The following is a 24,111-nucleotide window of genomic DNA, read 5'->3' as shown; positions in this document are numbered from 1 at the left end:
TGGAGGAAGTCAATAAACAGATTAAGGAGTTGCTAGAGAAAGGGTATATTCGCCTGAGTTCATCACCTTGGGGAGCCCCAGTACTCTTAGTGGAGAAGAAGGATGGAACCTTGAGGATGTGTGTGGATTACCGCTCTTTGAACGAGGTGACCATCAAGAACAAGTATCCCCTGCCGATGATCAATGACTTGTTTGACCGGCTAGAAGGAGCGAGTGTTTTCTCCAAGATCGATCTTCGATCAGGTTATCACCAATTGAAGATACGTGAGAAGGATATACCCAAGACAACTTTTACCACAAGGTATGGGCTTTATGAGTGTACAGTCATGTCCCTTGATTTGACTAATGCCCCTGCCTATTTTATGAGCATGATGAACAACGTATTCATGGAGTTCTTAGATAAGTTTGTTGTGGTATTCATTGATGACATATTGGTTTACTCCAAGAATAAGGAGGAACACGCCGAACATCTGCGCTTAGTTTTGGAGAAGCTCAGAGAACATCAACTTTATGCCAAGTTCAGCAAGTGTGAGTTTTGGCTCAAGGAAGTCGGATTTCTTGGACATGTAGTGTCAGGTGAAGGGATTGCAGTGGACCCTACCAAGGTGGAGTCAGTCATAGAATGGAATGCACCCACCACAGTTGGCGAGATTCGTAGTTTCCTTGGACTTGCAGGATAGTACTGGAGATTTATTGAAAATTTCTCCAAGATTGCAAGGCCCATGACAGCATTGTTGAAGAAGGACACCAAGTTCGTTTGGACTGAAGAGTGTGAAGCCAGCTTTCAAGAGTTGAAGAAGCGTTTGGTTACAGCCCCAATGCTAATCCTGCCTGACGTACACAAGGACTTTCAGGTGTATTGTGATGCTTCATGTCAGGGACTTGGAGGTGTTCTTATGCAAGAGGGAAAGGTTGTAGCTTATGCTTCACGACAGCTTCGACCTCATGAGTTAAACTATGCCACACATGATTTGGATTTGGCAGCTGTAGTGCATGCACTCAAGACATGGAGACACTATCTTATTGGGAACCGTTGTGATGTTTACACGGATCACAAGAGTTTAAAGTAAATCTTCACGCAGAAGGAGTTGAATCTCAGGCAAAGGAGATGGTTGGAACTTATAAAGGATTATGACACGAGTCTGCATTATCATCCAGGAAAGGCCAATGTTGTGGCAAATGCTTTGAGCCATAAGAGTTATGTTAATACCCTTACAGTAGGAGGTTTACCTCAGGAGTTATGTGATGAGCTTAGAGACCTACAGTTGGAAATAGTTCCCAGAGGTTATGTTGCCGCACTCGAGGTATAGTCCACCTTGTTGGGAAGAACCAGAGAAGCCCAGAAGTTGGACCAAGGTATTGCTGAGATCAAGGAAATGATGAGAAAATGTAAAGCAGAAGGATTCCGTGAGGATGAACATGGAACCATATGGTTTGAGCAACGGATTTGTGTACCCAATGACCCGGAGATCAGGAAGTTGATTCTTCAGGAGGCTCACGACTCACCATATTCGATACACCCAGGCAACACCAAGATGTATTTGGAATTGAAGGAAAGTTTTTGGTGGGACGGTATGAAGAGAGAAATTGCCGAGTATGTGGCAATATGTGATGTATGTCAGAGAGTAAAGGCAGAACATCAGAAACCAGCAGGATTACTTCAGCCGTTGCCGATACCTGATTGGAAATGGGATAAACGTGGTATGGACTTTATCACGGGGTTACCCAGGACCCGTTCAGGTTATGATTCCATTTGGGTGATAGTTGATCATTTTACCAAGGTTGCTCACTTCATTCCAGTGAAGACCACCTATACAAGTGCTAAGCTTGCAAAGATATATATGACCAGAATCGTATGTCTGCATGGAGTTGCAAGGAGCATCATATCAGATAGAGGAACACAGTTTACCTCAAAGTTTTGGAAACAGTTACACGGAACTTTGCGTACCAGGCTAGAGTTCAGTACAGCCTTCCATCCACAGACTGATGGGCAGACAGAGAGAGTCAATCAGATTCTGGAGGACATGTTGAGAGCTTGTGCGCTAGACTATGGGTCTAGTTGGGATGATAAATTACCCTACGCAGAGTTCTCATACAACAACAACTATCAAGCCAGTTTGCAGATGGCCCCTTTCGAGGCATTTTATGGAAGGAAATGCAGGACACCTTTGATGTGGAATGGAGTTGGAGATCGCAAATTGTTTGGACATGATTTGATCAGGGATTCTGAGGAGAAGGTCAAGTTGATTCGTGAAAGACTTAAGATTGCTCAGTCAAGGCAGAAAAGTTATGGGGTGCTAAACGCAAGGAAGTGATCTACAAAGTGGGAGATAGAGCATATCTTCGAGTGTCTCCACTTCGAGGTATTAAGAGATTTGGAGTCAAAGGAAAGTTAGCACCATGATTTGTGGGACCATACAAAGTTTGGGAACATAGAGGAGAGGTTGCATACCAGTTGGTATTACCAGAGGCTTTGTCAGGAGTTCATGATGTGTTTCATGTTTCCCAGCTGAAGAAGTGTCATGCAGAGATGGCAGACATTCCTCTGAGAGATACAGTGCCACTGGAGGCAATTCAGTTGGGAATGATCTGACTTATGATAAGAAGCCTATTAAGATTCTTGAGACTGCAGAGAGGATCACTTGCACCAAGATCATCAAGTTCTGCAAGGTTTAGTGGAGTCACCACACCGAGGAGGAAGCCACTTGGGAACGAGAGGAAGATCTTAGACAGGACCATCCACACCTTTTTGTTGGCCAACCCGAATCTCGAGGACGAGATTCATCTTAGGCGTTGTTTGGATAGTGGAGATTAGTGTTAGGATTATAGAAAATGAGTTTTTAGTCGATTTTTAGGAAAACCCGTTTTAAGTCTGTTTTTGCGATAATCAGTTTGTAAAAAACTACATTTGGTTAGAAAATTTGGAAAACGGGTCCGCCCAATTCCTTGTTTTGATACCCATGACTAGTAGCTATTTCTATTCCCATTCTCCTCCCGTGACTCCATGAGTGACCCACACTTTCCCCAAATCACACGGCGTCATCCAAGCTCGGGGAGATGCTGCTCTCCTCTGATTCTTCCCCCACTCCATGACACCGCTGCTCCCTCGTCTCGCCCGTGGAAGTTTCGCGTGCGGACGCCGGCTAGAGCGCGCCTCCGCCCCCTGGATGCCGATTGCTGCTGGACTCCTAGGTCGCAAGGTACACGCTGCCACGCGCGGACGCTGGCTACTGCACGCCTTCGCCGGTCCGCTCCTCTGAACTGCTAGGTTGCCAGGCCTCCTACGCTTCGTCCGCCGTGGCGCTGTCGGCCCCGCACAAGCTCTACCCGGTGAGCGGTCCTGCTCTAGGTCAACTCACAGGCCCTGCCTCCACTCAACGTCGGCCATGCAGGCTGCACGAAAATCAACCGTTTTATCATTGGACCGGTGGCGCCTGGGGCAGTAGGCTGCACGGAATCACAAACAGCAGAATTGGCGCCAGCTGAGTTTGTTGAGGAAAAGATGGGGGTGGAGAAAAGCAGTTGCATCCATATGTACTAATCACGTTTGTGGAAAAACAAGTAACACTCGTTTCCCCATAAACCCGGAATTCTGGGTGTTTGAGAAACGAGTTTTCTATATCCGTGGTGTTGTTAGACGAGCCAAATAAGATTTTGTACAGTTAGGCAGTTTCTTTGGCTTATGTAGATCACGCTCTTTATATTCCTCTTATCCAAACAACGCCTTAAGGGGGGTAGGTCGCCTCCGTGCTCGCCCTCGCTCGCCTCCTCTCGCTGCCGCTGCTAGGCGGGCCCCGCTCGTCAGCTCGTCCCCAACCTCCCGCAGCCCGCGGGATAAACATCCTTGTCGCGCCCCGCAACCGCCGCTTGGCTCCCTCGCAGATGAGGCTTATCCGCAGCCTCGTAGCGCTCCTAGCCGCACCTATATAAAGGCCAGGACCCCCACTTCCAACCTCGTCGTCCCGCTTCTTCCACCACCGCCCCTACCGCTCGTTGTCGCCGTTCGCATCTCTCCGGAGCCGCGCCACTCCGTCATCCATTTTGTCATCTGTGGCACCCCCTAGCTCTCCTTCCTTTGTCAATTGGATCCCCGCGACAACGCGCATCTGTTTGACACGTTTTTTTGCCCTAGGTACCGTCGGAGCCACCGCACCGTCGACGCCGGAGTCGTCGGAGCACTGAGCCCCGCCGTCTTGGCCTCGCCCCGTCCCGACGCTGCCGACAAACGCCGACACCATCTTCACGACGCCCTCAACGTGCCGCACCTCCCCGTCTTCTTCCCCGTCGACGAGGACCACCGCAGCCACCGCCCCCTTCGTCAGCGACGCCGCGCCGCCGTCTTCATTGTCGCCGGCCACCACCACCACCCACTGTGAACCACCACCCCACCCTTGCCCATTTGATTTACCATGGATGGCCCAGATTAGATTAGGTTCTTTTTTTATTTTGCAAAGAGGTACGCGGTTAACCGCGGTTCCCTTAGACCGTGCGGTTTTATTTAAACCGAGCGTCGGTTTTCTTTAGTTAGCCGCCGCCGCTGTTTTTCTTATTTAGTGGCTGTTCGCTGTATAGCCTCCACAACGGATGCTGCTTGGCCAGCCACGAGCCGCCACGTGGCCAGGGACTTGTCTGCGATAATTTCATTCTTTGTTTAGTCCCTGTAATTAGCAGATTAGTTCCTGAACTTCGAGTAGCCACAACTTTTTAACCATAGATCCAAACTCGATGAAACCAACGGCAACTTCTTTGTCATGTTTAGATCTGTCCAGTGGTATCCTTTTTGCAAACTTTTTTCAGATTCAAATTTGAATTTATTTAGATTCGAATTTGAACTTCAAATTCGAATATCTCCCAAACCGAAGCTCCGATTAAGTTGATTCCTTTTGCATTCTGTCACCGTAGCCAAACCCTATCACCTGGACCTTTGTCACAATGATTTTCGCACACTAGAATCTGCCCTCTGCCCTTTAATATTTTTACTAGTATGCATAGTATGCACTATAGTTCACATCACTTTTTGAACCATAGGCCTATGTTCTTTTGCACTTAGAATATTTTTGTGGTAGATTAGTGTGTTGTATGTTCATTTGGTTTTTCCGAGACTTCTTGCTTCGCATGTTCTTGGTTTTTCTGAAATGTTTGCTTATGTTTGTTTATCTTCTTTGCGATAGATTGCCCGGAGTGCGAAGCAAAATATTATCAGTCTTTAGAATTCAACCAGCAGTACCAAGGCAAGTTGCATCTTGATCATGTTTTCATTACCTATGTTTTTATTATGCACTTAGTTCTTTGCGGTAGGACTGCATGGTAGGAATTAATGTCGTATGACTATGCTTTTCACCCAGGTAGTTCATTGAGGTAGGTCTGAACCATATAACATTGTCGCCATTGTTTTACATTATGTTGCTTCGCTAAGTAGACGTGGACTGGGGAGTGATCGTTGTAAAGTTTGAGTGATAATGTAGTAAATAGGACCTAAGATAATTAATGAACTACCTGGGCGGAAACTTGTTGGAATGGTGGCGAAGTATAGTGGGGCACGCATGGGAAATCCATGGTGGTGCACCACTAGTGGACCGTCCGCTCAGGCTCAAAGAGATCAATCGTATTCTCATGTCTAGAAGCTTATGTGTGCAGCCACAAGCCAATATGGGCTCTGGCTTAGTTGAGTAGTTAGTGTTACCCCTTCCGGGATGGGCTAGCAGATGTAGAATGATGTAGGTGTACCGGCCTATCCGTGGGTTAAGGGGGAACATTTTCGAAAGACTATGTCTCGATCTTCTGATCATGGAGGTGGTCGAGTCTTGTGGGGAAAAGTGCACAACCTCTGCAGAGTGTCAACCTAATCGATTAGCCGTGTCCCCGGTTATGGACAACTTGAGCATCTAGTAGTGGAAATGCCGGGAGATCTCCTCATCTTTAATTAAATAGTTGGGTTTTAAATGAAACTTGGGAACGAATGGAGTTGGGTTTGCCAACTCATCCTATGCAAATGTGTAGTAGTAGAATAACATCTTTTCTAATAGGGAAAAACTAGCTTCATGCAAAAACTAAACTTAGAGCTTTCCACCAGCCAAATTGCATGTACAAGTAGGTTCTTTACACTTATGATGTGACTTGCCAGTACATTCAATGTACTGACCTATATGGCTGCAACTTATCATATTGCAGATATATCCGACGAGGATTAAGGTGCGATAGGTCGATGTTCTACACTCAGCCTTGCTTGTGGAGTTGGACTCATTTACTACTTTGTTTCCGCAGTATTTGCTTATTGGCTCTGTGCCCTATTTTGTAATAAATGTATTGCTCCTGGACTATCGATGTAATAAAGAGATGTGTGTTATTTCTGTTATTTCATCGAGTACTGTGTGTGCTAGCAAGTCGATCCAGGGACTAGCACGGTAAGCACAGAGACTTCGACTCTTACCGAGTCGGGTCGCTACATCGTAAAGAGTTACGAAGATGCATGCTTTAACACCGATCTGGATGACTATGAGTCTCAATCTGGATACATATTGAAAGTGGGAGCAATTAGCTAGAGTAGCTCCATGCAGAGCATTGTAGACATAGAAATTTGCAAAATACATACGGATCTGAAGGTGGCAGACCCATTGACTAAGCTTCTCACAAGCAAAACATGATCACATCTTAGTACTCGTTGGGTGTTAATCACATGGCATTGTGAACTAGTTTAGTGACTCTAGTAAACCCTTTGGGTGTTGGTCACATGGCGATGTGAACTATGGGTGTTAATCACATGGTGATGTGAACTATTGGTGTTAAATCACATGGCGATGTGAACTAGATTATTTGACTCTAGTGCAAGTGGGAGACTGAAGGATATATGACCTAGAGGCAATAATAAAGTTGTTATTTTATATTTTCTTATATCATGATAAATGTTTATTATTCATGCTATAATTGTATTAATCGGAAACTTGATACATGTGTGGATACATAGACAAAACACCTTGTCCCTAGTAAGCCTCTACTAGACTAGCTCGTTAATCAAAGGTGGTTAAGTTTCCTAACCATAGACATGTGTTGTCATTTGATGGACGAGATCACATCATTAGTAGAATGATGTGATGAACAAGACCCATCCGTTAGCTCAGCATAATGATCGTTAAGTTTTATTGCTATTGCTTTCTTCATGACTTATATATATTCCTCTGACTATGAGATTATGCAACTCCCGAATACCGGAGGAACACCTTGTGCGCTATCAAACGTCACAAGGTAACTGGGTAATTACAAAGATGCTCTATAGGTGTCTCCGAAGGTGTTTGTTCGGTTGGCATATGTGACGCCCCCGATTCAATCGTACACTAATCATGCACGCAAATGTGTACGATCAAGATCAGGGACTCACGGGAAGATATCACAACACAACTCTAAAACATAAATAAGTCATACAAGCATCATAATACAAGCCAGGGGCGTCGAGGGCTCGAATACAGGTGCTCGATCATAGACGAGTCAGCGGAAGCAACAATATCTGAGTACAGACATAAGTTAAACAAGTTGCCTTAAGAAGGCTAGCACAAACTGGGATACAGATCGAAAGAGGCGCAGGCCTCCTGCCTGGGATCCTCCTAAACTACTCCAGGTCGTCGTCAGCGGGCAGCACGTAGTAGTAGGCACCTCCGGTGTAGTAGGGGTCGTCGTCGATGGTGGCGTCTGGCTCCTGGACTCCAGCATCTGGTTGCGACAACCAGAAAGAAAGGAAAAGGGGGAAAAAGGGGGGAGAAAGCAACCGTGAGTACTCATCCAAAGTACTCGCAAGCAAGGAACTAAACTACATATGCATGGGTATATGTGTAAGGAGGCCATATCAGTGGACTGAACTGCAGAATGCCAGAATAAGAGGGGGATAACTAGTCCTATCGAGGACTACGCTTCTCGCAGCCACCGTCTTGCATCAAGTAGAAGAGAGTAGATTGAAGTCCTCCAAGTAGCATCTCCAAGTAGCATCTCCAAATAGCATCTCATAGCATAATCCTACCCGGCGATCCCCTCCTCATATCCCTGAGGTAGAGCGACCACCGGTTGTATCTGGCACTTGGAAGGGTGTGTTTTATTAAGTATCCGGTTCTAGTTGTCATAAGGTCAAGGTACAACTCCAAGTCGTCCTGTTACCGAAGATCATGGCTATTCGAATAGATTAACTTCCCTGCAGGGGTGCACCACATAACCCAACACGCTTGATCCCATTTGGCCGGACACACTTTCCTGGGTCATGCCCGGCCTCGGAAGATCAACACGTCGCAGCCCCACCTAGGCACAACAGAGAGGTCAGCACGCCGGTCTAAATCCTATGCACGCAGGGGTCTGGGCCCATCGCCCATTGCACACCTGCACGTTGCATACGCGGCCGGTGAGCAGACCTAGCAACCTCCATTACAAAGGAAGTTGCGTTAACGCAGTCCAACCCGGCGCGCGCCACTCAGTCGCTGACGTCAAGAAGGCTTCGGCTGATACCACGACGCCGGGATACCCATAACTACTCCCGCGTAGATGGTTAGTGTGTATAGGCTCGTAGCCGACTCAGATCAAATACCAAGATCTCGTTAAGCGTGTTAAGTATCCGCGAACGCCGAACAGGGCCAGGCCCACCTGTCTCCTAGGTGGTCTCAACCTGCCCTGTCGCTCCACCACAAAGTAATAGTCGGGGGCCGTCGGGAACCCAGGCCCACCTCTACCGGGATGGAGCCACCTGCCCCTTCAGCCCCCATCTCCGAACAGTATCACAGGTAATGTAACTGTGTAAAGTATATAGTATACGCCCGTGATCACCTCCCAAAGTGATCACAGCCCAGTAGTATAGCATGGCAGACGGACAAGAGTGTAGGGCCACTGATGGAACACTAGCATCCTATACTAAGCATTTAGGATTGCGGGTAAGGTATCAATGACTGTAGCAGCAATGACAGGCTATGCATCAGAATAGGATTAACGGAAAGCAGTAACATGCTACACTACTCTAATGCAAGCAGTATAGAGAAGAGTAGGCGATATCTGGTGATAAAAGGGGGGGCTTGCCTGGTTGCTCTGGCAAGGAGGGGTCATCTTCGGTGTAGTCGAACACACGGACACCGGCATCGGTCTCAGAGTCTACCGGAAAGAAGTAACGAAGGGGGAACACAATAAATAACAGAGCAATCAAATGTAACACAAAGCAAGACGCGGCAATATGCGGTGCTAGGTATGTCCTAACGCGGTATTATGTGATACCGGCGAAAGGGGGAAACATCCGGGAAGTATCCCCGGTGTTTCGCGTTTTCGGACAAATGAACCGGAGGGGAAAAGTTGCGTGTTTGATAGGTTAGGGGGGTGTGGTGGACGAACGGGCTGCGTATCCGAATTCGTCTCGTCGTTCTGAGCAACTTTCATGTAGAAAGTATTTTCATCTGAGCTACGGTTTATTTTATATTAATTTTAAAAGATTTAAATCATTTTCAGGATTTATTTAACTATTTAATTTCAACATTATCCAGAATAGTGTTTGCTGACGTCATCATGACGTCAGCATGACGTCAGCAGTCAACAGGGGTTGACTTGGTCAATCTGACGTGTGGGTCCAGTGGGACCCACCTGTCATACTCTGTTTAGGTAACTAGGGTTTAGTTAAACTTATTACTGCTCAGTTAGACTAACAGGTTAATTTAGACTAATTAAGTAGGAGTAATTAACTTAATTAATTTAGTTAATTAATTAATTAATTAAATTCATTTTTATTTTTATTTTTATTATTATGAATTCCTTAATTCTTCCTTCTTTTTTTAACGTTCTAAGGGCGTGGGCCCCATCTGTCATCGTCAAGGGGGGGATCTTAGCAGGCGCTGGTGCTGGCGGTTAACGGGGCGGGTGCCCGAACGAGGGGCGAACCGGGCCGCATCGAGGGGCACGGGCGCTAGTGCGCGCCGGCTGCCAGGGCAGGGCTCGCCGGCCGGCCGTTTCCGGCGAAGGAAACCGGCGCAGGAGGGGGTCGCCAGAGGCAGCAGCAGGCGCGCTGCGGCCTCGTGCGAGGCGGCAGGTGTGGAGCGAAGGCAGCAGGACGGTGCGAGGCGGCGGCCGAAGCAAGAACTTGAGGGGGGGCGGTGCGAGGAGCACGCACGCAAAGCTCTGAAGGGCTAGGCAGCTCCCACGCGATGCCAGAAGCACCGTGGTGTGCTTGCCTGAGCCAGAGGAGGACTACAGCAGCGGCAACAAGCACGACGGCGGGCCTGCCAGGGGGAGAGAGGGGAAGGGAAGGGGGCTCACATAGCCCTGTAGTTGAGCGAGGCATGCTCGAGGAGGAGGACGAGGAAGGGGCGGCGTCCGAGTTGCCGGCGACGAGTGCAGCGGGGCGACGGGGTCGAGGGTGCGGCGCGGGAACGGCGGCCTCGGCACGGGGCGAGGAGGAGGTCGAGGCACACGGGGCGATGGCGCCGTCGGCGGAGACCTCAGGCGACTGGCACGCCGGCGAGGTGGAGCTCCATCGCAGCAAGGGGGTCGGGCGCTAGGTGGCTCCGGTGCGGTGGACGGCGACGGGCGGGCGCCGCGTGGCTTGGGGAGGCCGTCGGGGAGGAGGTCGAGGAGGTCCGGCGTGGGGAGGAGACGAGGAGGCGCCGGTGTGGACGGGCGTAGGGATGAGGCGGCGAGGTCGGGCCCCCATGCCCCGATCCGATCTGGATCGGGGGAAGGCAGAGGAGGGGGCGAGTGGGAGTAGTGGGGGGTGAGGGAGACGAGGGGAGAGGTAGGGATTGTGCGGGGGAGTGGGGTGGCCGGGCTAGGGTTCGGTCGCCCCAGGGGGTGTTGTAGGTGCCAGCTGGGCCGGCCTGGTTGGCCCGATGGCCAACTGGGCCGAGGCCTAGTGGGGGTCCCTTTTTTTTGTATATTCTTTTCTGTTTTTATTTTATTTTACTTTTCTGTTTTCTATTATAGTTTTTAATAGTTTTCAGTTTTGTAAATTTATAAGACCAGTACCTAAATGGAGGTTGCAAATTAGCCCACTTCCATAATATATTTTGGATTTTTTTTAAAAAATATTTAGTTCGCATTTTTATAAATTTCAAAAGGGCATTTATAATAGGTTTAGCTGCTGTTTTAATTATTTTAGTGCATTGGAATAATTTATAGAAGTTTTGTTTCTTCACCATAATTATCTATGCAATATTTGACACGGTCCGAACAATTTTGTTTTAAAGTTTGAAAACTTTGTTTGTTTGCCAAAAATTCAAGTTTGAATTCGAATCGGTTTCGAACTAATGCGAGATTATCAACAGTAACCGAGGTGACGTGGCATCCTTAGTAGAGGGTTACTGTAGTTTAATTACCCGGGCGTCACAGCATAGATCAAGATTAGGATTTGACACTCCGAGTATCGGAGAGGTATCTCTGGGCCCTCTCGGTAATGCACATCATAATAAGCCTTGCAAGCAATGTGACTAATGATTTAGTTGCGGGATGATGCATTACGGAACGAGTAAAGAGACTTGCCGGTAACGATATTGAACTAGGTATGAAGATACCGACGATCGAATCTCGGACAAGTAACATACTGATGACAAAGGGAATAACGTATGTTGTCATTACGGTATGACCGATAAAGATATTCGTAGAATATGTGGGAACCAATATGAGCGTCCAGGTTCGTCTGTTGGTTATTGACCAGAGAGGTGTCTTGGTCATGTCTACATAGTTCTCGAACCCATAGGGTCCGCATGCTTAACGTTCGATGACGATTTTGTATTATATGAGTTATGTGATTTTGTGACCGAATGTTGTTCGGAGTCTCAGATGAGATGGCGGACATGACGAGAAGTCCATAAATGGTCGAGAGGTAAAGATTCATATATAGGACGATAGTATTCGGACACTAGAAGTGTTTCCGGGGTACCAGATACGTATCGGGTCACCGGAAGGGGTTCCGGGTACCCCCCGGCAAAGGTATGGGCCTTATTGGGCCTAGGTCGGGACAGACCAGCCCCTTGTGGGCTGGTGCGCCCCCATATGGGCCGATCTAAGTGGAGAAAGGAAACGAGGAGGAGTAAAGGAAATAGAGGGAATAGGATTCCCCCTTCCTTTCCCCTCTCCCCTCTTTCCTTCCCCCCTCCGGAGATAAGTAAAGGGGGAGGCCGAATTGGGGGAGGCCCCCAAGTAGGATTCCTCCTACTTCGGGCGCCCCAAGGCTGATTCCCTCCCTCTCCCACCTATATATATATGGGGAGGGGGCCTAGAACACACACCAACAATTGTTAGCCGTGTGTGGCGCCCTCCTCCAAAGTTTACGCCTCCGGTCATATTCACGTAGTGCTTAGGCGAAGCCCTGCGCGGATTACTTCACCATCACCATCACCACGCCGTCATGCTGACAAAACTCTCCCTTGATACTTTGCTGGATCAAGAGTTCGAGGGACTTCATCGAGCTGAACGTGTGCTGAACTCGAAGGTGCCGTACGTTCGGTACTTGATCGGTTGGATCGCGAAGACATTCGACTGCATCAATCGCGTTAACCTAACGCTTCCGCTTTCGGTCTATGAGGGTACGTGGACACACTCTCCCCCTCTCATTGCTATGATTCTCCTAGATAGATCTTGCATGATCATAGGAAAAATTCAAAATTGCATGTTACGTTCCCCAACAGTGGCATCCGAGCCAGGTCTATGCGAAGATGATATGCACGAGTAGAACACAAAGAGTTGTGGTTGATAATAATCATACTGCTTACCGCCAACGTCTTATTTTGATTCGGAGGTATTGTTGGATGAAGCGGCCCGGACCAACGTTACATGACCACGTTCATGAGACCGGTTCCACGGACAGACATGCAACTTGTTTTGCATAAAGGTGGCTGGCGGGTGTCTATTTCTCCAACTTTAGTTTAATCGAATTTGACTATGGCCGGTCCTTGTTGAAGGTTAAAACAACACACTTGACGAAAATCATTTTTTGATTAAGTTGACAAAGCCCTGTGTACACGTCTACTTAGTAGGCCCACAAGCCAGCCACCAAATCTGCCAGGTCCCAACTGTCATCGGGAGGAATAGTTTTTTTCGCATAACAAGGAGGCACTTCCTTCCGTGCGAAGATACAGCCGGTGGGTCCCAGCCGTCACGGGGAGGAAACATCTTAATAAGGAGTAACTTTCCTTGCGTGCAACCATGGACCTAGTGGGTCTCGGCCGTCAGGCTCTCCACGTACAATCCTCTTCCGATGACTCTTGTTTGTTGACCACGCCGCGCCGAGCGGAGCGAGGCGGTGGACGACGGCAAGGCCTCAAACTGGAACGACCTGGAGATGGGGAAGACGCGGCAGTGGAGTCACAGACGGAGAGGAGCGGGAAACTTTTCAAGTTAGGGTGCGGGGTAGGCCTACACTCGGCAAAGAATAACAGGAGGTGCGGAGTGGAGGGATGGCCTGGCCGTCAGTGGGGTAGCGTTTTGCTGCGAGGCGCGCAAAACAGCGTCGCTGGACGCCGGAGGCTGGAGCAGGCGGTCCCGGCAGCGCTGGGGGTAGAAGACGAGATATTGAAGAAGAATGCCGGCCGTTGGATGTAAATCCAACGCCTTTCTTAGGCTTCGACCTACTGGCCCACATGTCAGCCAGCCCATTTGTTTTTTAGTCCATTTGGTAGACTGGGTGAAACAATGATGTAGCATCTATGTAGCCCGTTTATATATATGGTAGAATTTAAAGCCCATTTGCATTTTTCTCGAAATCCGCAGACTTGGAGGGCTGGGTGAAAATATCATGTTGGGCTGGACGGAAAAATGTTATGAAAACATAAACACATGATTGCACATCTATTACTATATTGGTCAGTAAAATCTTTGCAAGCTTATGTACACAATCACTACGAGTTAACTTGCCAAGTTATATATAAACAATTATTATTATTATTTTATAAGAACTTTCAATTTACGAAATAAAATATCATTTTAATTTGATGAGTTAATAGGACGTGGGGTATTATTATTTTTTAGGCTAGACGTGGGACAGTTGAGTTGGTTCTAGGGAAAAGTACTGGGAGAAAACTCAGTTTATATCGGAAAAAAAAGTGATAGAAAATTTAGATATAGGATTAATGAAAACGAAAAATAAAGAAAGTGGGAAGGTCTATAAAATGGTTGGACGAACGACTGGTTTAACGGAAACTCATGTTGTTTCTTATATATATGTAATAACATAAGATATAAATATATATAGAGTAACACAATTCTGATGCTAGGATCAGAATAGTTATTCTAACCACGTTCGACTCTATAAGGGCAAGACAGCGATGTTTCCGAACTTCAGAATCCAGATAATAAAGAAAAAACATAGCTCTCGCACCCGGGACCACCCACCTCCCCGATCCAAATGCAGCACCCACCACCAACTGGCGACACCGCAGCCGCCCCGCCCCCGGCCGGCGTCTCCGCGGCCGCCCCGCCCCTAGGCGTCGATGCACCGCAGCACCAACCCTAACCGGCAACGCGCCGCACCCCGACCCAACAAATCCGGAGGAGACGCCGCCGCACCTCTTCCGGAGCACCTCGGGGGTCGCCGAATCCGGCGAGGATCCTTCACCGCCCTTCACTCGCAAATGACCACCAGCACATGCGTGGATTGGACGTTATCCTGCAGCTGGAGGAGGCGTTGACCTTCAGCTCGAGGAGGCAGCAGCCTGCACTGGCCGCCGTGGAAGACCTCTCTCACACCCCGCCGTTGATACCTCCAGCGCCGTCGCCTCTGCCCTGCCACCTCTCCGAGATATGCATCCCGCGCGCCGCCGGCCAACTTCCCACGCAGCGCTGTCCTTCTTCCTTCTTCATTCCTCGCCCGCCGGATGGGTTTTGTCGAGATTTTGGCCAGCGGATTCGGTAATCCCTACACCCCCCGTGGGTCTCTGATGACCAATGGATACTGACGGCGACCACCAGAGCACTCCCTGTCTGCGTCTGGACTGTAGCGATGGCTAGATTCGACCTTCCCCGGCATCATATTTCTTCCTTCTCTCATGGTCCAACTGGAGTGTAGCCCTGCTGCTCGGAGCTCCATTGCCTTTGATGGTTCCACTGCCTTGAAGGCTCGGCATTAGTGTAGCCTTTCTGCCCGGATCTCAAGTCCCTTGATGGTTTAGCCGAGGTGTAACTCTGCCACCCAGAACTCCAGCCCCTTGATGGTTTAGGTTGGGTGTAACTCTGCTGCCCGGAACTCCAGTCATTTGATGCCACGGGAGGATTGTAGCTCTGCTTGCCATAATTAACCAGCTTCGACGCCTCCGGAATGTACCCTTGCGTGCCACTGTACATTCCAGCGGAACCTGGCTCAAGGATAACGAGTGTTGTTGGCGGAACATTACGCCCGGACATCTGGTACTCTGATGTTTGGTAGTAACCATTCTTGTGCCGCCCCTGGGATGAAACTTGCGTAGAAGAACCATATGCATCGTATTTGCTCTGCATGCTTTGGTTGCTGTAAGCACTCTAGCTGCTGATGGATGGCCACTGCAGCAGGATCAGACACCAAGCCATATGGATGGGTATGATGGTGTACCAAAGTTCTGCTCAACAAGTAGCTATTCTGTAATTTTTGTCAAGGTTGAACTGCGTTGGCCAGATAACTGAATGAGAGAAGTTGCTCTATAACTAAAGTAGTATTTCAGAGTTCAGAAAGCCGAATGTTCGGCCGTTATGTTCAGATAACTGATCCTGATGGCCTCGATGCTGTAAAGAGATATCCATCCGTTCAGTGACGGCTTCCGCAGAAGTTCAAAATCACGAGATTATGACGTAAATATTGAAAATATTAGTATATTGGTGCATGCGTGCGTGCTGGGTGTGATGACTCGTGTGTGTCTGCTACTATGTGGGTGCTTGTGTGTTCGTGTGTCCGAGGCTGCCTGCTCTGCTGTGTACTCCCATTTGTGTGGGGTGCATTTATGAAAATATTTTGATGCTACGGAAATATAGAGTGCTAGAAAATAAGATATGTTCACAAATGTGTTCTTTTATTATGTCAAAAAACTTTTTAGACATTTGCACGTAGCGCATCCCCTTGATGCGTTGACCAAAAATGTTGGATAACCACTACAAATTATAGCATGCAGGCCCATTTAGCATGTCTGAGAAATTATAGTTGCAAATCTATTACGTCTATATGATACGTCTCTAATGTATCTATATTTTTTGATTGCTCCATGCTATTATACTATCTATTTTGGATGTTAATGGGCTTTATTTGACACATTTATATCATTTCTGGGACTAACCTAAATTGCTGTTTTTTGACTATTTTAGGGTTTCGAAGAAAAGGAATATCAAACGGAGTCCAAATGAAATGAAACCTTCGGGAGCATGATTTTCTTAACAAACGTGATCCAGGAGACTTGGAGTTGTCGTCAAGAAACAAGGGAGGAAGGCACGAGGCAGGGGGCGCGCCTACCCCCTGGGCGCGCCCTCCACCCTCGTGGGCCCTCCGTTGCTCCACTGATGTACTTCTTCCTCCTATATATATCCACGTACCCCCCAAACATCTAGGAGCACCACGAAAACCTAATTTCATCGCCGCATCCTTCTGTACTCGAGAGATCCCATCTCGGGGCCTTTTCCGGAGCTCCACCGGAGGGGGAATTGATCACGGAGGGCCTCTACATCAACTCCATGGCCTCTCCGATGATGTGTGAGTAGTTTGCTTCAGACCTACGGGTCCATAGTTATAAGCTAGATGGCTTCTTTTCTCTCTTTGGATCTCAGTACAAAGTTCTCCTCGATTTTCTTGGAGATCTATTCGATGTAATCTTGTTTTGCGGTGTGTTTGTCGAGATCCGATGAATTGTGTGTTTATGATCCAGATTATCTATGAATAATATTTGATTCTCCTCTGAATTCTTTTATGTATGATTGGTTTATCTCTGCAAGTCTCTTCGAATTATCAGTTTGGTTTGGCCTACTAGATTGATCTTTCTTGCAATGGGAGAAGTGCTTAGCTTTGGGTTCAATCTTGCGGTGTTCGATCCCAGTGACAGAAAGGGAACCGATACGTATTGTATTGTTGCCATCGAGGATAAAAAGATGGGGTTTATATCATATTGCATGAGTTTATCCCTCTACATCATGTCATCTTCCTTAAAGCATTACTCTGTTCTCTTGAACTTAATACTCTAGATGCATGCTGGATAACGGTCGATGTATGGAGTAATAGTAGTAGATGCAGAATCGTTTCGATCTACTTGTCTCGGACGTGATGCCTATATACATGATCATAGCTAGATATTCTCATAACTATGCTCAATTCTATCAATTGCTCGACAGTAATTCGTTTACCCACCGTAAACTTATGCTCTTGAGAGAAGCCACTAGTGAAACCTATGGCCCCGGGTCTATCTTCCATCATATTAATCTTCCAATACTTAGTTATTTCCTTTGCCGTTTATTTTACTTTGCATATTTATTTCTCTTTATCATAAAAATACCAAAAATATTATCTTATCATATCTATTAGATCTCACTCTCGTAAGTGACCGTGAAGGGATTGACAACCCCTTTATCGCGTTGGTTGCAAGGTTCTTATTTGTTTGTGTAGGTGTGTGGGACTCGAGCATGATCTCCTACTGGATTGATACCTTGGTTCTCAAAAACTAAGGGAAATACTTACGCTGCTTTACTGCATCACCCTTTCCTCTTCAAGGGAAAACCAACGTAGCACTCAAGAGGTAGCAAGAAGGATTTCTGGTGCCGTTGCCGGGGAGATTCGCGCCAAGTCATGTCAATATTTGACTCCCACAATGAGTCATTTCTGGCGCCATTGCCAACTCAAAATATACCAAGTACCCATCACAAACCCTTATCCCTCGCGTTACATTATTTGCCATTTGCCTCTCGTTTTCCTCTCCCCCACTTCACCCTTGCAGTTTTATTCGCCCTCTCTTCCTCTTTCCCTCTCTTTCCATCCGCCTCTTTTTCCTTCCTACCTTCTGTGTGCGTGTTCTTTTTGCAACCTGTTGCCATCATGTCTGAAACTGGGGAGGTTATCGTTGATAAGGATAATAATATGGAAATTTTTGATGCTTTTGATGACCCTCCTGAAAACCTTATTATTTTACATACTAAAAAGTTTCGGATTGGTAGCGGCAATATCATTGGGAAGGGAGTTATCAAAGATTTCTTTACTTGTGCCGGTGCTTTGCCTTCTATCGGTAGTTCTATCCTTCATAGAACTAGTAGTCTTGCGGACACTATCGCCATGCTTGTAGTTGAACTTGAAAGGAAATTTATGCACATGCATCCTTGCATACAAAGGATTTTCCTAGAATTTTCTAATATTGAGCATTCTTCTGTTAAGCGTGCCGCTACTATCTTTTTGGCTCATGAGTTCAGATTTATAATAAAAGAGGCCAAAGAAATCTTTGTGCACTATAGGCTGGACGCTGGCCGTCCTCCCATAGAGGCAATCCTCCTTGATCAAGAGGAAATAATGTGTTTTCAATCGTTAGACTATGTTGCTTTTAATGAGAACCTTAGAAAAAAGGTCCCTACCAATATTCTAGTTGATAGAATTTCCGAACTCAATGATGATTTTGCTATTCGAAATAACGAGCTAGGATATTCTCTCGAGTATAGGCTCACAAAGTTTTGTCAAAAGAATGCTTATAATGATGAATTGGTTGTGCAATATGAAGGGGCAAAGGAGGAACCTATACCTCCCAAAATTGATCTTGGGGACTTTTGTCCCATTAAATTTAGCCCTTTTGATTACTTTTTCTTGCCTCAAAGAAAACTTTCTGCTGAACATAGAGAATATGAAATGAGTTTTCGTGATTTATCCTATTATTATGGCAACACCTAGATCTATCTTCGCTTTTATACCTAACTAGGGGCGTTAAATGATAGCGCTTGTTGGGAGGCAACCCAATTTTATTTTTATTCCTTGCTTTTTGCTCCTGTTTAGTAATAAATAATTTACCTATCCTCTGTTTTGGTTGTGTTTTTGTGTTTAATTAGTGTTTGTGCCAAGTAGAACCGTTGGGAAAACTTGGGGAAAGTCTTTTTGATCTTGCTGTAGAAAACAGAAACTTTAGAGCTCACAAGAATTGCTGCCATTTTTATTTGGAAGGTGGTATTTAGTTAATTCTTTTTGAAGATGATTAATAGATAAATTCCTCACGTCCAGAACTTTATTTTAGAATTTTTGGGGTTCCAAAACTTGCGTTAGCTACAGATTACTACAGACTGTTCTGTTTTTGACAGATTCTGTTTTTCTTGTGTTGTTTGCTTATTTTGATGAATCTATGGCTAGTAAAAGAGTTTATAAACCATAGAGAAGTTGGAATACAGTAGGTTTAACACCAATATAAATAAAGAATGTGTTCATTACAGTACCTTGAAGTGGTGTTTTGTTTTCTTTCGCTAACGGAGCTCACGAGATCTTCTATTATGAGTTTTGTGTTGTGAAGTTTTCAAGTTTTTGGTAGAGATTTGATGGATTATGGAACAAAGAGTGGCAAGAGCCTAAGCTTGGGGATGCCCATGGCACCCCAAGTTAAAATTCAAGGACACCAAAAAGCCTAAGCTTTGGGATGCCCCGGAAGGCATCCCCTCTTTCGTCTTTGTCTATCGGTAACTTTACTTGGAGCTATATTTTTATTCACCACATGATATGTGTTTTTCTTGGAGCGTCTTGTATGATTTGAGTCTTTGCTTTTTAGTTTACCACAATCATCATTGCTGTACACACCTTTTGAGAGAGACTCACCCGATTTGAAATTAATTAGAATACTCTATGTGCTTCACTTATATCTTTTGAGCTATATAGTTTTTGCTCTAGTGCTTCACTTATATCTTTTAGAGCATGGTGGTGGATTTGTTTTATAGAAACTATTATTATCTCATGCTTCACTTATATTATTTGGAGAGTCCTTTAGAACAACATGGCAATAATAAAAACTTTCATATAAGTGCATTGAATACTATGAGAAGTTTGATACTTGATAATTGTTTTGAGATATGGAGATGGTGATATTAGAGTCATGCTAGTTGAGTAGTTGTGAATTTGAGAAATACTTGTGTTGAAGTTTGTGATTCCCGTAGCATGCACGTATGGTGAACCGTTATGTGATGAAGTCGGAGCATGATTTTATTATTGATTGTCATCCTTATGAGTGGCAGTTGGGGACGAGTGATGGTCTTTTCCTACCAATCTACCCCCCTAGGAGCATACACGTAATACTTTGCTTTGATAACTTGTAGATTTTTGCAATAAGTATGTGAGTTCTTTATGACTAATGTTGAGTCCATGGATTATACGCACTCTCACCCTTCCACCATTGCTAGCCTCTCTAGTATCGCGCAACTTTCGCCGGTACCATAAACCCACCATATACCTTCCTCAAAACAGCCACCATACCTACCTATTATGGCATTTCCGTAGCCATTCCGAGATATATTGCCATGCAACTTTCCACTGTTTCGTTATTATAACACGCTTCATCATTGTCATATTGCTTACATGATCATGTAGTTGACATCGTATTTGTGGCAAAGCCACCGTTCATAATTCTTCATACATGTCACTCATGCATCATTGCACATCCCGGTACACCGCCGGAGGCATTCATATAGAGTCATATCTTCTTCTAAGTATCAAGTTGTAATTCTTGAGTTGTAAGTAAATAAAAGTGTGATGATCATCATTATTAGAGCATTGTCCCAGTGAGGAAAGGATGATGGAGACTATGATTCCCCCACAAGTTAGGATGAGACTCCGGACAAAAAAAAGAGGCCAAAAGAAAAAAAAGGGAAAGAAGGCCCCAAAAAAATGAGAGAAAAAGAGAGTAGGGACAATGTTACTATCCTTTTTCCACGCGTGTGCTTCAAAGTAGCACCATGTTCTTCATATAGAGAGTGTCCTATGATATCACTTTATATACTAGTGGGAATTTTTCATTATAGAACTTGGCTTGTATATTCCAATGATGGGCTTCCTCAAAATGGCCTAGGTCTTCGTGAGCAAGCAAGTTGGATGCACACCCACTTAGTTTCTTTTGTTGATCTTTCATATACGTATAGCTCTAGTGCATCCGTTGCATGGCAATCCCTACTCACTCACATTGATATCTACTAATGGGCATCTCCATAGCCCGTTGATACGCCTAGTTGATGTGAGACTATCTTATCCTTTTTTTCTTCTCCACAACCACCATTCTATTCCACCATAGTGCTATATCCATGGCTCACGCTCATATATTGCGTGAAGATTGAAAAAGTTTGAGAACATCAAAAGTATGAAACAATTGCTTGGCTTGTTGTCGGGGTCGTGCATGATTTAAATATTTTGTGTGGTGAAGATAGAGCATAGCCAGACTATATGATTTTGTAGGGATAACTTTCTTTGGCCATGTTATTTTGAGAAGACATAATTGCTTAGTTAGTATGCTTGAAGTATTATTATTTTTATGTCAATATTAAACTTTTATCTTGAATCTTATGGATCTGAACATTCATGCCACAATAAAGAAAAATTACATTGAGAAATATGTTAGAAAGCATTCCACATCAAAAATTCTTCTTTTATCATTTACCTACTCGAGGACGAGCAGGAATTAAGCTTGGGGATGCTTGATACGTCTCCAATGTATCTATAATTTTTGATTGCTCCATGCTATTATATTATCTATTTTGGATGTTAATGGGCTTTATTTTACACTTTTATGTCATTTTTGGGACTAACCTACTAATCGGAGGGCCAACCCAAATTGTTGTTTTTTTGCCTATTTTAGGGTTTCGAAGAAAAGGAATATCAAACAAAGTCCAAACAGAATGAAACCTCCGGGAACGTGATTTTCTCAACAAACGTGATCCAGGAGACTAGGAGTGGCCGTCAAGAAACAAGGGAGGAAGGCACGAGGCAGGGGGCGCACCTACCCCCTGGCGCGCCCTCCACCCTCACGGGCCCTCCGTTTTTGGAGCTCCACCGGAGGGGGCATTGATCACAGAGGGCCTCTACATCAACTCCATGGCCTCTCCGATGATGTGTGAGTAGTTTACTTCAGACCTAAGGGTCCATAGTTATTAGGTAGATGGCTTCTTTTCTCTCTTTGGATCTCAATACAAAGTTCTCCTCGATTTTCTTGGAGATCTATTCGATGTAATCTTCTTTTGCGGTGTGTTTGTCGAGGTCCGATGAATTGTGGGTTTATGATCCAGATTATCTATGAACAATATTTGATTCTCCTACAAATTCTTTTATGTATGATTGGTTTATATCTGCAAGTCTCTTCGAATTATCAGTTTGGTTTGGCCTACTAGATTGATCTTTCTTGCAATGGGAGAAGTGCTTAGCTTTGGGTTCAATATTGCGGTGTTTGATCCCAGTGACAGAAAGGGAACCGATACGTATTGTATTGTTGCCATCGAGGATAAAAAGATGGGGTTTATATCATATTGCATGAGTTTATCCCTCTACATCATGTCATCTTCCTTAAAGCATTACTCTGTTCTCTTGAACTTAATACTCTAGATGCATGCTGGATAGCGGTCGATGTGTGGAGTAATAGTAGTAGATGTAGGATCGTTTCAGTCTACTTGTGTCGGACGTTATGCCTATATACATGATCATACCTATATATTCTCATAACTATGCTCAATTCTATCAATTGCTCGACACTAATTCGTTTACCCACCGTAATACTTATGCTCTTGAGAGAAGCCACTAGTGAAACCTATGGCCCCCGGGTCTATCTTCCATCATATTAATCTTCCAATACTTAGTTATTTACTTTGCCGTTTATTTTACTTTGCATCTTTATTTCTCTTTATCATAAAAATACCAAAAATATTATCTTATCATATCTATCAGATCTCACTCTCGTAAGTGACCGTGAAGGGATTGACAACCCATTTATCGCGTTGGTTGTGAGGTTCTTATTTGTTTGTGTAGGTGTGTGGGACTCGAGCGTGATCTCCTACTAGAATGATACCTTGGTTCTCAAAAACTGAGGGAAATACTTACGCTGCTTTACTGCATCACCCTTTCCTCTTCAAGGGAAAACCAACGCAGTGCTCAAGAGGTAGCACTATACACCAAGTTTAGAGACGTACAATGAAGTTGTACTACAAAAATACACCAACCCCTCAAAAAATAATTAAGCTAGGTATTACGGCTACGTGTGGGTCGCGATGAAGTTCAACGAACATATACGCGAGCCACAGGGAAGTTCTACTACGGCTATATGCCAAGTTCAACTAAAACTATATGATAAAAAACGTCATTAGAGGAGTTCTGCGGAGCAAAAACAGAAGTAAAAAAACAAAAGTAGAGTTGGGAAAGTTCAGAGGATAAATGTTTAAAATTAAAATAACAAAAAATAGCTTGATTTTTATAAAGACAAATCGTCTTCCCCGTTATTAAATAATAAATAAAAGAAGTTCAAATTTAAAACAATCGAGCAATTTAAAAGTTTAGGAAAAATGGATTTTCTCATTTTTAAGAAAACAAAGCATCGCCTAGAAAATGTTAACTCTGGAAGTTTAAGAAAAATAAGAAGAAGTTCAATTTAAAAAACAAAGAAATTTAACGTTCATAAAAAATAGATATTCCCTTTTTCATGTTTTTAAAAAATAAACAACATCTCTTTTCAAAATAAATAAAAAGTTCAGCCTTAGCCTTGTGAAGTTTAGATTTTTGTTGGTACGATGCTTGCTGATGTGTTCGTCGTGCATGTAGCATGCGAAGTGTATGTGCTTTGTTGTGCGTAACTTTCTTGAATTTCAATAGCAAATGAAGTTCAAGTTTTAGAAATTCTGAAGTTCAAGTGTACTACATACAGAAGAAATGTAACGCCCGGATAATCTTGCTACAGTAATCCCACGCTAATCATGGCACGTCATCCCGATTACTGTTGCTATCCTCGCAATAATTCGAAACCGTTCAAATTCAAAATTCAAATTGATGAAAACAATAAAAGTTTTCAAAAATTAAAATAAAATTGTTCGGTGGTTGACGAATATTACAAAGGTAATTATAGTGCAACAGACATATTTTTATAAAATGGCTAAATGGATTAAATGATTTAAACAGAAAAGAAATAATAAAAGAAAATACAAAAGGAAAGAAAAACAGAAAACCAAAAAGAAAAAAAAAGA

The sequence above is a fragment of the Triticum dicoccoides genome, chromosome 2A (genome assembly GCF_002162155.2).
Source record: "Triticum dicoccoides isolate Atlit2015 ecotype Zavitan chromosome 2A, WEW_v2.0, whole genome shotgun sequence".
Taxonomy (NCBI): domain Eukaryota; kingdom Viridiplantae; phylum Streptophyta; class Magnoliopsida; order Poales; family Poaceae; genus Triticum; species Triticum dicoccoides.
The sequence above is the reverse complement of the archived record's forward strand: the minus strand, read 5'-3'. Positions refer to the sequence as shown.